This window comes from Bos javanicus, chromosome 24 (genome assembly GCF_032452875.1).
Source record: "Bos javanicus breed banteng chromosome 24, ARS-OSU_banteng_1.0, whole genome shotgun sequence".
NCBI classification, from domain to species: Eukaryota; Metazoa; Chordata; class Mammalia; order Artiodactyla; family Bovidae; genus Bos; species Bos javanicus.
The window spans coordinates 57362641-57380194 of NC_083891.1; the positions used below are offsets into that span (position 1 = coordinate 57362641).

The window sequence follows — 17554 nt, forward strand, 5'->3', positions numbered from 1 at the left end:
ACCCTGCTTTCTCTGGTTTGACTGTTGTGGCCACACTTGTGGTTTAGTCGCTAAGCCTTGACCAACTCTTGTGACCCCAGGGACTATAGCCCTCCAGGCTCCTCTCTCCATGGGATTTCCCAGGCAAGAATTACTGGCGTGGGTTGCCATTTCCTTCTCCAGGGGACCTGCCAGACCTAGGAACTGAACTCGGGTCTCCTGCATTGCAGGCAGATTCTTTACCGACTGAGCTACAAGTGAAGCACACTGTGGGCACACTTAGTGTTCAAATACTTGGTTTTGATTCCTTCAGGTGTCTGCCCCAACTATCTGTTCTTTAAAACAACTTGTTTATTTTTGTACTGAATATTATGAGCTATACATAGTAAGCAGAAAGTCCCTCCAGGCGGGAAAAGACCAGCGTTTCCCCAGGTGAATTTGCCTTTCAGAATTTACATAGCCTTCTTTTGGGGCTTCATTTTTATACATCAGGGCAAGTTAGGTGACATTTACATCTCTCATCTAATAACTCTGAGGAATCTGCTTTTAATCCGTGATCTTTTGTTGCTTACCTTTTGCTGGGAGGTTCAGACAGGGTAAGGATGTCATTATATTGGGTATGTAAGGATTCAAATAGTTTGATAGATGTATGGTTTTTTATTCTTACTCTCTGTGGGATAATCCAGAACTGACAAACTTTTAAAATATATTTAATGACCCACATATGTCATCACTCATCCAGTTCCTTGAGTGACTTTTTAAAGCTTCATTATCATACTTGAGGGGTTTTTTTTTTCCATTTTCTTTTAAAATACCCAGCTAGGTATTTGACTGTTCAAGGAGGACAGAAAAGCTGCTGTGGTCCGATTGTTTAAAAACTGAGCTGAGTAGAAAAGTCAAGATGGAGTAGAAAAACTGAAACACGTGTCCTGAGCTCCAGCTGAAGAACCTAGCGTGTCTTCACAGCAGAGAGGTTTTCAGGCTAGAAGGTCCGCTGTGGGGCTCTTGACTTTCCTAAGGAGTTGGGCTGGGTTGAACACTGCATACTAACAGCCTCGTTCTGGGTTCTTTATAGTACCTTTCTCAAGAGTAAAAGCACCTCAAGCTTAGTATCTGTTCAGTGTGCACTTCGTGATCATGCTTTTCCACTTGAAAAAAGAGATGCTTAATTGTAGTATAACTTTAAACACTTGAATGTAATTTCAGTATTTAAGTTTGTTAACCTCTTGTCTCAAATGGTAGAGAATCTGCCTGCAAGGGGACCCAGCTTCAATCCCTGGGTCAGGAAGATCCCCTGGAGAAGGACATGGCAACCCACTCCAGTGTTCTTGCCTGGAGAATTCCGTGGACAGAGGAGCCTGGTGGGCTTCACTCCACAAGGTCGCAAAGAGTCAGACATGACTGAGTGACTAATTTTCACTTTTTCACTTTCAGTCTCTTATGGTAGAAGCCATGTTTTGTTGTTTTCTTTTTAAAATCCTGATATAATAATCTACGTGTTCACATATATATTATGAGGATACCCAGATGCTGTAGCAAAGGACAAAGTGCGGAAAATCGTTTTATATAAACACAGTGTGCTTAAGGGCCCGCCTACACCCTTGGTTGAAATTATATTAGCAAGAGATGCTCCTGTATCCTGCAGTCCAGTGCTCTCCTTTGATGGGTATATGCAGCAAGGGTCGTGTTTTATTTTGTGTTTATCAACTTAGAGATGCGAGTTTCCTTAAGAATTATGTAGACCCTAACCCTAACCCTTCTAGTTTAAAGATGAGGAAACTGAGGGTGTTATTTTCACACTTGAGAATATTCTGTGTCTCACAAGCGTGCAGTAATTATCTTTGAACGTGCAGCGTGCGAAGCGCTGTGAGCAGTCTGTCGCCCGCTGCCTGTGGCGGGTACCAGTGCTTGCTTTGTGTGGGGTCTCCTGAGTCAGTGCTTCTGCTGGGCACACGTGCCTCATCTGAGCTGTCCTATCCGCTGAACAGAAAGTTCTACAGAACAGTCTTCCCAGCCTCTTAGAGTCCAACCATTAAGGCATGCTTATACATAGGACAGGACACTGTGGGTCATGATGGACAGAAGTGATGTCATGGAAGGGGAAGATCGGAACCAGATCTAGAAAGATGACCGGGATTTGTCTCAGTGGGTCAGCGGGAGGAGCCATGTTTTGAAAGACTGAAGGTAGAAACCACCAGTGATGTGATTTGAGTATTTGCCCAATAATTTTAATTCCTTGATCACAGTTAGCAAGTTTCAACCTGTTGTTTCTTAATGCCAACGGTTGTTAAAGAATTGGCAGGTGGGGGGGGTGGGGGCGTGTGGTGATCAGCATGAATAATTCCTCTCTTGCCATCAAATGTGGAGTTGAGTGAATCCCTTCCTTTCCTACCTGCCTGCCTTCCACAGACCTATTCTGCCAGCACCTGGCTGGAGGTAGGAGGATGGGTGTGGAGGTGAACAGGGCTGAAGCGGGTGCAGAGGGACAGGGTGTCCAGGCCTCGAAGCCCATGGTGGTGGAGTGGGTGTCGTACGGAGGGAGGAGGCTGCTGACGGCAGGTGCGATCCTGTTTACATCCTCAGGGCCCGCACCGGCTCCTGGACGGGGCCTGCAGGCGGAAAGAGGGAGGCCTCAGAGCTGCGCCCGTCCCCTTAGAGGATGGGCAGAGCCCCAACCTTGGCTGCGTTTCCTCTTCCAGAACCTTGGAACAGTCGTGCGTTTTCTCAGGCTGGTTAGTCTAGCCTCAGTTCTCAGACCGTCAGACCTGAGTACCGGAGACCGTCCCTGTGGTGGCGCAGGGCCTGGAAAATGGGAAGCATTTATTCTCCTTAAGCAAGTGTTCTTTGAAGAGGCTTTCTGCTGCCTGTGTCACAGCAGGATGTGGGTGGGTTTATTTTTTGCACTTTTGCACCAGGCAGTCTGCTCCTGATTTGCAGATTGCATTTATTGTAAGGCATATTGTCCATTGATGAATAATGTGTGGGCTGCAGAGCAGATCTGCAGCGTTTAAAATAGCTCGTTTAGCCTGCAGGCCTCACCCCCAGAGAGAGGCAGGCCTTTCAGAAGTCGTGTCCCGGAGCAGGGCTTGCTGCATCTGTTTTCCCCGGTTTCTGAGGTCATTGTTTTTGTCCTCTGGTTCATCGTGTGCTTCCTTGACAGACGGAGGCCTTGAAACACGGTCACAGCCTCGGTGCAGGGAGAAGATGTGAGCCCGGGAGAGCATTCTTAAGTCGCTGCTGAGGAAATTGATGCTCCTTTGTCCCAGCAACAGTTTCCCTGATAACATGGGTTGAAACAAAGGGAAATACCAAGCCCCAGTGTTTTGTGCTGACGTCCTGCCTAAGGCATCAGAAAGTGGCTCCTCATTTCTCGGAACCCATGTCTTCAGGCCTGTGCAGAGGTGCTGGGTTTGCCGAAGCCGATGGAGGCCTCGGAGAGTGGAAAGTTCCATTAGAGAGAGCGGGCCTGGGAACAGTGTCTCAGCCTCGCGACCAGGAAGGGGTCAGGGCCAGGGTACCAAGTGGTTCAGAGGCGCCTCCCTTAGGGAGCGGAGCCCTGCAGTCCGCTGATCTGAGCTCCCAGAACCCTCCGGGCAGATAGTTTTTCCTTTTGAGCAGGTTTCTTATTTTGCCACATGAATGTGTTGCAACCTTGTCTCGGTGGCCAGGTGGCCTGTGCTGGAATGCTGGTGTGTGTTGCCAAGCAAAACAGATGCGGGAAGACTTCCCTGAAGTGGGGGTTGGGGTGGGGGGGTGGAGGGGCAGGGAAGGTCGGTTGTGTTGGGGGCGGGATAGGACTAAATGGTCTTTATCTACAGGATAGCAGCTTAAAAAGCCATTGCTTCACAACTCAGAAAATCATCCTAGGTTCTCACAAGCATTTCTAGGCCTACTGAGGGCCTTTTTTTTTTTTTTCCTTTCTCTCCACACCCTGCATTCAGAATGGGGTTTGAATAGTTCAACACAGCAGGAAGAATTAAGTATTAAAATTAACCTTCTGTCCAGCACAAGCCACTGGTCATCAGATTTTTCAATTCTCTCTTAATGTATTGCTCTTTCTGCCTATTCATAGGCAGACTCCTAACAGAATGAAATCTGCCAAGGATGATTCTGATTTGGTAAGGAGAATCTCATCGACTCTGATTATCCAGCTCATTAAAGGACCCCATGGCCAGGTGTGGGTGATTGTTGGGAGTGGGGGATGGCACCCAGGTGACTCTGACGTGCAGCCAGGGTTGAGAACAACTAGTTTAAGAAGTTAGTACTAGTGACCACCTTAATCTCGGCTTGGAGTTAACCAGTCACCCCTGGTGTAAATACTGATGTAGTGCATTTATTCTTATATGTTCTTTCCTCATCACCCCCTCCAAATATACATTTGTCTGTGTGGTGGCCCATCCTGGAAGTGCGCTGTCCTTTTGTGGCTTAGTCCACAAGGTACATTTCCTTTCCAAGGAGGCTTATGTGTTAAGAGCAACAGTGTGTTACAGTTGGATATTTGCAACTTACATGGAGAAAAATTTCTCTCCCCAAATTGCTTCGAAAGGAAAGCCATAATTTTCTCTTGCATTTCCAACCGCCACGAGCAGGTGAAAGTGGGGTCCCGGTTCTAGACAGGCAAGACCGGTCTGCCCTGTTAGGTCTTACCTGCAAATGTGACTGTTCTCCAGGGAACGAAAGTTATCTTCCTTCTGTAAATATTAACAGAGTGCATTTTTGTGGTTTTGAAAACTCCACTTCTTGGAAGTGTTGACAAGGCGTCAAGCCTTCATGAATTTCAAAGAAGTGGTAATAGGTGCTTTCTTCCCTGTAATGTTTAAAAGCAGAATATTAAAAATGCAAAAGGATTTTATAGGTTAGCTGCACCAGTGTCTCGTTTTTTAAACAAACAAGCATATGGCTTATCCAAAGGCACACAGGGAGAGGGTCGCAGAGCTTTGATGCCAGGAGGCCTGGTGCCCAAACCACTGCTGTTCCTGCTACGCCTGGTGCGTGCGTGTGTGTCCAGCCATGTCCGACACTGTGTGACCCCATGGACTGTAGCCCACCAGGCTCTTCTATCCATGGAGTTTTCCAGGCAGGAATTCTGGAGTGGGTTGCCATGTCTTACTGCAGGGCATCTTCCCAACCCAGGGATCAAACCCGTGTCTCTTGAGTCTCCTGCGTTGGCAGGCGGACTCTCTACTGCTTGTGCCACGTGGGAAGCCCGGCACCCAGCACAGGGAGTGTTTATTACTCCAGCCGCGTCTGGGGGTCGTACAGGTGAGCTCTCCAAGGATAGTTCACACGCTTCTGCACTCCTTTTCACGCTGTCTTAAGTTGAACATTCCAAGCATATCTCTATGTTTTGTTTTGTTTGTTTTTGACTGTTACCCTCACAGCAAAGGATTATTGTATAATGTAGTCATTCTTTATGGAAGTTTTTCTTAATGATGCCATCAGGGCTTAATAAGATATATAATACATTTTGCATCATCATTAAAGCTCTCAAGACGCCCATGATCTTTGGGACGAGTTTGCTGCTTATGTTGATTTTCCATCTTTCTTGCTCGTCAATTACCACTTTTTATAGCCATCAGTATCGGAGAAGGTAATGGCACCCCACTCCAGTACTCTTGCCTGGAAAATCCCATGGATGGAGGAGTCTGGTAGGCTGTAGTCCATGGGGTCGGGAAGAGTCAGACACGACTGAGCAACTTCCCTTTCACTTTTCACTTTCATGCATTGGAGAAGGAAATGGCAACCCACTCCAGTGTTCTTGCCTGGAGAATCCCAAGGATGGGGGAGCCTGGTGGGCTTCCGTCTATGGGGTCGCACAGAGTTGGACACGACTGAAGCGACTTAGCAGCAGCTGCAGCATAGCCATCAGTATAGTAACCTGCCTTCCTTTTACCTGCTAACGACTCAGCAGGTGTTTAGGCAAGCTTGTTAGGATTGTTTATAGAATGAGGCTGTAAATAGGCTGAGAGTAAGGATTTGAGTCGTTCTTCTTGAATAAAGCATGTGATCTGCCTTTTGTCTTTCCAGTCCCTTTGCCTATTTTATTCTTGTTTTTCCTTGGAGCATGTCTGGAATCAGATTATTTTAAGATTTTAGAATGCAGTGGGATAGAATCTGTGCCAGCTGTTTAGCACAGTTCTTGGCACATACAGTGTATTACTGCTTGATCAGTGTGAGTTCTTTTTACAATTATTCCGTCTGAAGGAGATGTAAGTTCTTCCCAGGTGTTTAGGGATTGGGGGCCCAGCAAACCTGTCATCTGCTTTTATGTTCGTGCACACATTTGTGGTTCATCTTAATTTTTATTGCTGTCTGGGTTTTGTGCTTATCCTTTTAGGGTTAACGAATTTTCTACTGGACTGTATGGAAGAACCATGAAAAAAATCAATGAAAAGTTTTCTTAGAAAAGATTTTATGAGTCACTAAACTACCATGTGTCGGCAACTTCAGAGTTTAAGGACTTTCAAGGGTTTGATGGTTTATTCTCCTTTTTTTTTTTTTAATTGAACTATAGTTAATTTACAATGTTGTGTTAGTTTCTGGTGTGTAGCAAAAATGATTTATTCTCCTCTTTTTTAAAGGCCAAACGAAGATCACTTTATAATAGTGGCTGCCTTTCCCCTAGATGTATTTCTAGGAAAGTTCTTTCTGATTTTCATTAAATCCAAAGAGTTGTCAAAATTTAAAAGTCACCCTTTAGCTCTGTAAAGTATGAAAACCAAATTATAAACCATGATGTACAGTTGATTATATCAAGTAATTTTATCAACAGTTATGTAATTGCACATATTGTGTCTTTTGCTGTTGAATAGGATAAAAATGTAGGAATTGAGTTAACCTCATTGATTATGTTTATCTGATAATAATTGTATTAAAGTGAGCCTTTATTTTTCTTTTTGTATGTTTTCCCTACTTCACACTGAGTGTGCTTCTCTCTTATCTCTGAATTTCAGGAGTCTATTAATAAAGTATGTGTAAAGAATTAGTTGCTAATTTTGGATGTGCTTGAAATGAGATTGTCAGCAAATTACAACTTCAAACATAGGACTGCAGTTTGTTATAGATTGGACATCATCCCTGGTATAGACGATAAATTCCAGTGTATGAAAAATATAGACTTTATTACTTCTGATTTTTCCATATATTAGACTTTTCTTATATGCCTTTAAGATACTTAAAATGTAATATAAGATCAGGGATAGTTTTTTACCCCAGACAAATCTTTATTTGTGTTAAGATTTTGCAGTGTTAAATTTATTGGAAATTTAACTGATTAAATAGTATCTGTTTACTAAACCCAAGTCTCTAGGTAACAGCTGTGGAATAAGCTATAATTCAGTGGTAAAGCTGGCAGGAAATTAATAGTATTTAATGCAACTTCCTCCCTTTAACAAAAAAAATTAATGAACTCCAGAGCAGTTTGTGGTTTGCTTGTTGTTGCTTCCTTTATGAACCCAAAGGTCAGGGAGGATCCGTGACCCTTCTGAATCCCTTTTACCTCCTAGATGTGGCTCTGGAGGTGCAAGTGTTCCGTAAGAGAGACGCGGCCATGCTCTTGGGAGGCTCGTGTTCCAGTTACTCTAGTTATGCTAGATGGTAAAAAGATACAACTAAATGAAGTGAGCATTTATGTAAATATGCCAAAGGAGGTAAACAGGAGGCTGAGACAGAGTGGTGGGGAGGCCTGTGTGAAGAAGGGTGGCCAGGGGAGGCCCTCTCAGTGGCTGAGTGTGGCCGGGTCTGACGGGTGAGCTGCGAGGGTGAAGAGCGCGCGGGCAGAAGAAACCTGCTCTCCTGCCCTCAGAGGTCCTGTGAAGGGAGCTGGGGGAGCGAAGGGGGATCACAGTGACACTGAGCGCAGAGAGGGAAGCAGGGGGTGGTCCTCGGGCCATTGAAGATGAGCCCAGACCCCAGCGCCTTCACGTCAGAGGTTGTGTCCTGTCCATAGCTCACGTGGAAGCACCTTGGTAGATCAAAAAAGTCGAATTTCGATCCAGCTTCTCTGGAGCCTAGGGAAAAAAAAGTAGCTGTTTTTAAAAATACAAGTCATCTGACTTTCTGGAGGAAGAGCACTTAGCACCTGATACCACCTTTGAGATGTATAAAGGGTTCCTCACTCCAGTTGTGCCTCTGCAAACCATCTGGGTGTCGTTTCGGGGGCTCTGAAGAGCCTCCAGTACCACAGTCCTTTATGTCTCAGTGCAGAAAAGAATTCAGCGAGAGGCAAAGTGAGAGATGGGAAGTGATTTGTTAGAATAGGATGCTCCTGAGGCTCACAGGCAGGTGGGCAGGAGGGTGCCAGGCCCCAAGATCACTCATGGGGATACAGTTTTATAATCGAAGGAGAAGTGGGGAGGGAGAGAAGAATGCCTTCCTCTTTCTTGAGTGGACATCCTGCGTCCATCACCAGCTCCTCCTCCAGGTTGAGCAGGGGAGTTTTACTATCCCTACGTGCCCAAGCCAGGTCCACAAATTACTGTGTTTTATGTGTTCAGAGAGCACGTCCTAGGGATCCCTAACTTGCTGAGCTCGCTGGCAGGATGCGTTTCTCGTGTCTCCATTGTTTTATTGTCCAGGGGCATGTCCTGTGCTTCTGTGGCATGGTTTTGTTTATAAGCAAGCCTGCTTGGGCTTATGGTTAAGCAAAGCTGCTCTCTTGAGTAACCATTCATTTACAGGGGTCTCCCATATTTTTTTACTTACAGACCCCTAGTGGGATGAACTATTTAATTACATACTTTGTCCCTTTATTAACTATTTAATTACACACGTTATTCCTTTACGCTGTCCCTATTGCTCTTAAAAATGATTGTTCTGTTCAGTCTCTCAGTTGTGTCCGACTCTTCGCAACCCCATGAATCGCAGCATGCCAGGCCTCCCTATCCATCACCAACTCCTGGAGTTCACTCAGACTCACATCCATCGAGTCAGTGATGCCATCCAGCCATCTCATCCTCTGTTGTCCTCTTCTCCTCCTGCCCACAATCCCTCCCAGCATCAGAGTCTTTTCCAATGAGTCAACTCTTTGCATGAGGTGGCCAAAGTACTGGAGTTTCAGCTTTAGCATCATTGCTTCCAATAAACACCCAGGGCTGATCTCCTTTAGAATGGACTGGTTGGATCTCCTTGCAGTCCAAGGGACTCTCAAGAGTCTTCTCCAACACCACAATTCAGCATCACAATTCTTCAGCACTCAGCATTCTTCACAGTCCAACTCTCATATCCATACATGACCACAGGAAAAACCATAGCCTTGACTAAATGGACCTTTGTTGGCAAAGTAATGTCTCTGCTTTTCAATATGCTATCTAGGTTGGTCATAACTTTTCTTCTAAGGAGTAAACGTCTTTTAATTTCACGGCTGCAGTCACCATCTGCAGTGATTTTGGAGCCCAGAAAAATAAAGTCTGACACTGTTTCCCCATCTATTTCCCATGAAGTGATGGGACTGGATGCCATGATCTTCGTTTTCTGAATGTTGAGCTTTAAGCCAACTTTTTCACTCTCTTTTACTTTGATCAAGAGGGTTTTGAGTTCCTCTTCACTTTCTGCCATAAGGGTGGTGTCATCTGCATATCTGAGGTTATTGATATTTCTCCCGACAATCTTGATTCCAGCTTGTGCTTCTTCCAGCCCAGCATTTCTCATGATGTACTCTGCATATAAGTTAAATAAGCAGGGTGACAATATACAGCCTTGACTACTCCTTTTCCTATTTGGAACCAGTCTGTTGTTCCATGTCCAGTTCTAACTGTTGCTTCCTGACCTGCATATAGGTTTCTCAAGAGGCAGGTCAGGTGGTCTGGTATTCCCATCTCTTTCAGAAGTTTCCACAGTTTATTGTGATCCACACAGTCAAAGGCTTTGGCATAGTCAATAAAGCAGAAATACATGTTTTTCTGGAACTCTCTTGCTTTTTCGATGATCCATTGGATGTTGAAAACTTGATCTTTGGTTCCTCTGCCTTTTCTAAAACCAGCTTGAACGTCTGGAAGTTCACGGTTCACGTATTGCTGAAGCCTGGCTTGGAGAATTTTGAGCATTACTTTACTAGCGTGTGAGATGAGTGCAATTGTGTGGTAGTTTGAGCATTCTTTGGCATTGCCTTTCTTTGGGATTGGAATGAAAACTGACCTTTTCCAGTCCTGTGGCCACTGCTGAGTTTTCCAAATTTGCTGGCATATTGAGTGCAGCACTTTCACAGCATCATCTTTCAGGATTTGGAATAGCTCAACTGGAATTCCATCACTTCCACTAGCTTTGTTCATAGTGATGCTTTCTAAGGCCCTCTTGACTTCACATTCCAGGATGTCTGGCTCTAGGTCAGTGATCATACCATCGTGATTATCTGGGTCGTGAAGCTCTTTTTTGTACAGTTCTTCTGTGTATTCTTGCCACCTCTTCTTAATATCTTCTGCCTCTGTTAGGTCCATACCATTTCTGTCCTTTATTGAGCCCATCTTTGCATGAAATGTTCCCTTGGCTTCTCGAATTTTCTTGAAGAGATCTCTAGTCTTTCCCATTCTGTTGTTTTCCTCTATTTCTTTGCATTGATCGCTGAGGAAGGCTTTCTCATCTCTTCTTGCTATTCTTTGGAACTCTGCATTCAGATGCTTATATCTTTCGTTTTCTCTTTTGCTTTTCGCTTCTCTTCTTTTCACAGCTATTTGTAAGGCCTCCTCAGACAGCCATTTTGCTTTTTTGCATTTCTTTTCTATGGGAATGGTCTTGATCCCTGTCTCCTGTACAGTGTCACGAACCTCCGTCCATAGTTCATCAGGCACTCTATCAGATCTAGTCCCTTAAATCTATTTCTCACTTCCACTGTATAATCATAAGGGATTTAATTTAGGTCATACCTGAATGGTCTAGTGGTTTTCCCTACTTTCTTCAATTTCAGTCTGAATTTGGCAATAAGGAGTTCATGATCTGAGCTACTGTCAGCTCCCGGTCTTGTTTTTGCTGACTGTATAGAGCTGCATCTTTGGCTGCAAAGAATATAATCCCAGATTTCAGTGTTGACCATCTGGTGATGTCCATGTGTAGAGTCTTTTCTTATGTTGTTGGAAGAGGGTGTTTGTCATGACCAGTGCGTTCTCTTGGCAAAATTCTATTAGCCTTTGCCCTGCTTCATTCCATATTCTAAGGCCAAATTTGCCTGTTACTCCAGGTGTTTCTTGACTTCCTACTTTTGCATTCCAATCCCCTATAATGAAAAGGGCATCTTTTTGGGTTGTTAGTTCTAAAGGGTCTTGTAGATCTTCATAGAACCGTTCAACTTCAGCTTCTTCAGCATTACTGGTGGGGCATAAACTTGGATTACTGTGATATTGAATGGTTTGCCTTGGAAACGAACAGAGATCATTCTGTCGTTTTTGAGATTGCATCCAAGTACTGCATTTTGGACTCTCTTGTTGACCATGCTGGCTACTCCGTTTCTTCTAAGGGATTCCTGCCCACAGTAGTAGATATAATGGTCATCTGAGTTAAATTCACACATTCCAGTCCATTTGAGTTCGCTGATTCCTAGAATGTCGACGTTCACTCTTGCCATCTCCTGTTTGACCACTTCCAATTTGCCTTGATTCATGGACCTGACATTCCAGGTTCCTATGCAGTATTGCTCTTTACAGCATCGGACCTTGCTTCCATCACCAGTCACATCCACAACTGGGTATTGTTTTTGCTTTGGCTCCATCCCTTCATTCTTTCTGGAGTTATTTCTCCACTGATCTCCAGTAGCATATTGGGCACCTACCGACCTGGGGAGTTCCTCTTTCAGTATCCTATCATTTTGCCTTTTCATACTGTTCATGGGGTTCTCAAGGCAAGAATACTGAAGTGGTTTGCCATTCCCTTCTCCAGTAGACCACATTCTGTCAGATCTCTCCACCATGACCCGCCCATCTTGGGTTGCCCCACGGGCATGGCTTAGTTTCATTGAGATAGACAAGGCTATGGTCCTAGTGTGATTAGATTGACTAGTTTTCTGTGAGTATGGTTTCAGTGTGTTTGCCCTCTGATGCCCTCTTGCGACACCTACCGTCTTACTTGGGTTTCTCTTACCTTGGGCGTGGGGTATCTCTCCACGGCTGCTCCAGCAAAGCGCAGCCACTGCTCCTTACCTTGGACGAGGGCTATCTCCTCACCGCCGCCCCTCCTGACCTTGAACGTGGAGTCGCTCCTCTAGGCCCTCCTGCGCCCGCGCAGCCACAGCTCCTTGGGAGTGGGGTAGCTCATCCTGGCTGCCGCCCCTGGCCTCGGACGTAGGGTAGCTCCTCTTGGCTGCCACCCCTGACCTCGGACGGAGGGTAGCTCCTCTCGGCCGTTCCTGCACTGTCGCAGCCTGGCACTCTCGGCCGCCGCCCCTGACCTCGGATGCGGGGTAGCTCCTCTTGGCCGCCGCCCCTCGGGCATGGGGTCCTCCCAGCTTCTGCCCCTGACCTCGGACGTGGGGTGGCTCCTTTCGGCCACGCTTAGTGCGCTGTCGCAGCCACCCGCGCTTGTGATAAAAATGATAGGGAGGCGCTTAAAATTTTTCTGTTTATTGAATTAATCTAGAGTGTTGTGTTAATTACTACTATACAGTAAGTTATTTGGTTATATACGTATTCACATTCGTTTTCATATAGTTTTTCATTATGGTTTATCACGGGATATTGAATATAGTTCCCTGTGCTAAAACAGTAGGACCTTGTTGATAATCCATCATAGGATATGTACTGTGTGTCTGCTAATCTCAAACTCCCTTTCCCCCTAAAAGGCAGTTCTTATTTCCTTTCCTAAATTCTGTGTCGCATATTTAGCCTCTGCTGAGATCCCTAAAGACAGGACATATAGGAATGTGTGAGGTCATAAAGATTTCCTTACTTGTCTTTAGATTCCATCTTCACTTTTGAAATGTCGGGCAGAGAAACGTAAGCTGGTCTTGTTTGTTTTCCATTTGCGTGACCCTGTATGGTTGTTGACAGTTGGGTATTGTAGATAGGGCTTTATGACCTCATAACGAGTTGGGCTAATGTATCTATCCATTCAGTAAGTTCCAATTGGCAACATGCTCCATTTTTGGACTACAGTGGTAGTCGGCTGTTTGACCTTCAGTGCAGATTTCATCCTGACCCTGGTTAAATCCAGAAGATTGTAGGCACACATCCTTTTTCGAGAAAACATGAGAAGACCGCGTGGAAGATAAGGGTGGCTGCCGGGATCACCACCCCTGCTCATCACGAGGCGGTGTGTCTCCCCTCCCCTGGCATTGGCCAGCACTGTGAACGCAGAGGCAGGGACACTGGGCTCCCTCAGCGTTTAGTCTTTAAAAGACCTGGCAGCTTCTGCTTCCTGCCTTTGGGGAGTGTGTGCCTCTAGGATCCGGCTGCCACGTGAAGAAGCCCACATGGAGAAAAGTTCCAGCCTTCCATTATCCCCACCAAAGTGCCCGACAGTTGAGTGAAGCCTGGATGGACCATCTAAACGGCTCTGGTGGTTTTAAGCCCCTAAACTTCTGGGTAGATTTTTTTTTTTTTGGTGACAGATAAGCTCCCTTAACATGCAGCCGTGGGGAGTTTAACCCTTGCTTGTCATCAGAGCCGCCTCATGTAGGTGAGCCCTGCGGGCTGTGGGGTGAAGGGCTCGGACAGCTGCTCTTCCCGGAAGCTGGAGGAGGGCCGCCGTGCTCAGGATGGGCTGACCACATAGCTCAGGGATACACTGGCTCAGACAGCTGAGCAGCAACTGCAGCGGCCCCGACGAGCCGAGCGAGTGGGCGTCTCGCTGTCGGAATGGAGTTGTTCAACTCGAAGGGGGAAGAGAAATGTGTAGTTTAAGGAAATCCATCATGCTGTCAGAAGTGGCACTGAGAGAAGCGGTCTTTACCTAGGCCTTGCCCCAAGATGCAGTTTTTAAAATCCAGTTTAGTAAGTGGTGGTGAAGGACCTCTTCCAAATAATAAAAAAATGGCTTGATATAGGATGATGGTCTTCACTTTCTCCTCTGAATTGCTAGTGAATGTCAGGCTCCAGTAAAATGTCATGGACCTTGTCCCACAGGCCCTTGTAGCCGTAGCTGTTGGTAAAGTATGTCTTGTCTTGTTTTGTTTTTTTTAGTAGGTGCTCAGTGAGTGGAATCAGTTTAGTTTCCCCAGTCATTTGATTCATGTTACATGCCACTTACCTAAAGTTTGCTCTAAAGCAAAATCTGTTAACGTTTAAAATCACAGCAAATGACGTCAGCCACAAGCACACCTGCGCACTTCGGTGGATTTTCTTCATGCCATGTGATTAACCACTGCACGCACGCACGCACGCACACACACACACACACACACACACACACACACACAAACACCCCCCAAAAACAGGTTCGACATGAAAGGAATTTCATGTTTCTTGAGTAACTTGCAAAGATACAAAGCCCTGGTTGCACACCTTGCACACGAAGCTGTGCGAGCGCTCATTTTGGGGGAAACCGCCGTCTGGCACCCGTGTCAGTCGGTCCTCTGGCCGGGGCCAGAACCACCTCCACGTCGTGGGGCTGCTCCGGGAGCTGGGGATGGACAGGGAGGCCTGGCATGCTGCGGTCCCTGGGGTCGCAGAGAGGCGAACACGGCTGAGTGGCTGACCTGAACGGAGGAGCACCAGCCTTTCTTCCACTGCTGCCTCGAAGCCACACCCCCCACCCGCGCCCTGACCTCAAGGGTGGGACCACCCTACGAAGCAGAGGCCCCCACCCCACTGCACCCTGCGATCACCTGGGGGCCGCTGGTGTCCCTGGTGACGAGGCTCAGCCGCCTGTCGTCGCCATGGTGTATGTGGGCCCCCCCTACCCCCGTGGGAGCAACTGGTTGGGTTAACTCTCTGGCCTCTTTTGACACTTTTTCACGCTAATGTTTTGTTAAAGATTCTTGTTCACGTCCAGTAGCAAGGGAAAAAAAAAAAATCTGGCCTTGTGTTGAGGTTTTGCTTGCAGTTTTAAAAATAGCCCTGCTGGAGTGTTTTAAATAAATAGAGCACTCGATTTAAGGCCCTTTGTCTCTGCTGGCAGTTTCTGTGACCCTTGGTCATGTTGCTTTTCTGAGCCCACTTCCTTATTTGTTAAGTGACAGCACGCGCGTTCGAGTTTCTGTAAGGAATAAATGAGATCGCTTAAAGAGCTCTGGAGATGCTAATGTGCTGTACAAGTGTGGTTGATTATGCTGTTATTCCTGAGGAAATGCTTACTAGAGAAAGTATAACAGTCCATCCACACACCACCACCACCCCACCCCACCCCCAGCCTCCCAGATGATGGCTTGAGAAAGATTTCAGGCTTAAGTGATTAAGGAAGACTCCAGGATATAAGGACCCACCTCTTTGGTCTGAGCTGTGCCTGAGGTGGGCCCGGCCTGTGAAATCGTCAGGATGTGTTGGATGTCCACGCTCACCACTCCTGACACCCTTGCGCATAGGCCCTTTGCTGGGGTAGACCATGTCCTGCTGCTTGTTTCTGTCTAAAGAGAGTTGGTTTTCTTCCCTGGAGAGTATTTATTTCTTAGTGCCAGGCTCCAGGTTGGCTGTCCTACCCTTGGCTTTTTGCTTGGCAGATGGGCAGCCAGGTCATAAGGGGGAATTTATGGCAGGTCTGGGTAAGAGCACTGGACAAGGAGGAGAAAGGGGACTTGGCTGTTGAAAGGAAGGCACGTTAGCCTTGGCATTGCTGAGCCCACTTTGCCCTGGGGGCTAAGGTTTGAATTCTGGATGGTGTGGGTTCCCTCCTGGGGGAGGGAAGAGAGCATTAAGAAGGGGAAAGGGGGAAAAAATGCTTTGGTGAAAATAGAAGCAACAGATAAAATAGAGGATGGTAATTCTGACGCAATCCCTGACGCAGCAGAGAAAAGCCGGCTCTAGGCTGAGGGTCCTGGGGGTGGGGAGCTTGTGGCTGGGGTCGTTTGCTCTGGGCATGTCAGATTGGTTCGGGAAGCCTGGCAGCAGTGAAAAGAAGGGTTGGGGACCAGGCCTCTTGTTCACGTGGTAGATCTCGACTTGTTAATGACAGTTGTCGTCATCCAGTAGTAATTGCTAGATACTGACTATTGGCCAGCTCATTGGTTACGTTTGCATTTTTGGCTTGTTTCTCAGTGGGTTTTATAAAGGAGGTAATTCAGACCTGTGGCTTTTAAATTTTGCTCCCAAAGCTGCTTATGAGACTGCCAACATTTGCCTTTACTTAACTACTTCTCGATGATTGTTGTATCTTCATTGGTTAAATTGGCTACGTGTGGGTTAAGGTCAAAAACTTCAGTGTTTATAAGCATCACGGGTGATGCCCATGCAGGTGGTCCATGACCCGCTTTGAGAAATCTTAGGCTGAGATGTTGAACGATGCCTCACTCAAAACTGAAAACCTGGGAATATTTTCTCCCTAGCTTAGTTATTTTCAGCTGCAAAGCCGTTGTTGGAGAAACATCAAGTATGCTTTCTTTTTCATAACCAAAAAAAATGCAGTGTGTCCACAATCCTGTCTACTTCTTTGAGAGCACTGACGCTCAGGTGTGCCCATGAGATTCAGAGAGGCAGTCTCTCCATTACACAGGTTGGAAATCTGTGTGTTTTGCAACTCACAGTACATGATGCAGTTTGGTCTGGAGCTGGGGTCTGACCTCTCAGTATGGCCAAAGCCACTGGAAGATCAGAAACTTTGCAGGCCCCTTGTGCTCCACCCACACCCAGCCAGTGGTCGGGCCTGCCCCTTCTGCCCCTGCAGGGCCCCTCCCGACTTGCCCCCACCACTGCTGTGGCCAGTCTCTCATTCAGGACAGTGGTGACCTGACTGGTCAGGCTGTTAAGCGTCTCCAGACCGACTCTCCTAATCCATCGTCCTCATCGCTGCCCCAAAGTGCTATCCTGGGAGCTTCAGATCTTCCCCTCTCACGTTCTGCTAACCCCCAGTGCCTCTCATATACCGAGGGGCATCTCTCACCTTGTGCGTCTCTTGAATCCATCCGCCCATCGCCCGGCAAACGATCCCTGGTCCCGTGCCCTTGTCTAGACCCTGATCCCCTGGCTCGGCCAGGACGCCCTCCGCCCCCTCCCTGCCAGGCCCTCGCTGACCCGTCTTCTACCCCCTCCCTCCGTCTCTGCCATCAAACCTCTCTGTGTCCACATATCTGTCTCTTCTCAAGTGAAGCTGAAAAATTTGGAATTCAAAGACATAATTTCAGAATCAACTGTTCACACAGCAAGTATATACTTGGGCTTCTTTTACTTTAAAAATGTTCATTAGTTCAGGTGAGGGAGTTCAAAGTCGTCTGGCACCTGCCCTCAGGGAGCTTCCAGTCTGGGGAGAGGTGGAAAAGATCTAAAAGTGGAAAATGTATGGAAAAGATGCATGCAAGGCAGTGGGTACCAGTTATGGAGGTAAGAGTTCAAGAGGGAGACAGAGATGGGTGAAAAGCTCCAGCTCTCACCATCGAGATCGCCTGAAGTCTGCAAAAGAACAGAGGAGGGAGTGGAGTCTTGAAGAATATGTGGGCCGAAGGCAGAGAGGGCCCTTCCAGCAGGAGGCCTTGGAGGAGGAGAGAAATAATCTCGGGTGAATCGGC

General features: G+C 46.7%; 1 protein-coding gene and 1 long non-coding RNA gene across 15 annotated transcripts in view; one reads left to right on the forward strand and one right to left on the reverse strand.

Annotated features, from left to right (window-relative positions):
* Positions 1 to 17554, forward strand: part of NEDD4L (NEDD4 like E3 ubiquitin protein ligase) — a 381755-nt gene that overhangs the window by 231463 nt on the left and 132738 nt on the right. The window lies entirely within an intron of this gene.
* On the reverse strand, positions 7595 to 14266 carry LOC133237791 (uncharacterized). Its single transcript, XR_009733359.1, has 3 exons — positions 12850 to 14266; positions 8070 to 12481; positions 7595 to 7988 (listed from the first exon to the last, which is right to left on the reverse strand). It is a non-coding gene; the product is annotated as an uncharacterized LOC133237791 (long non-coding RNA).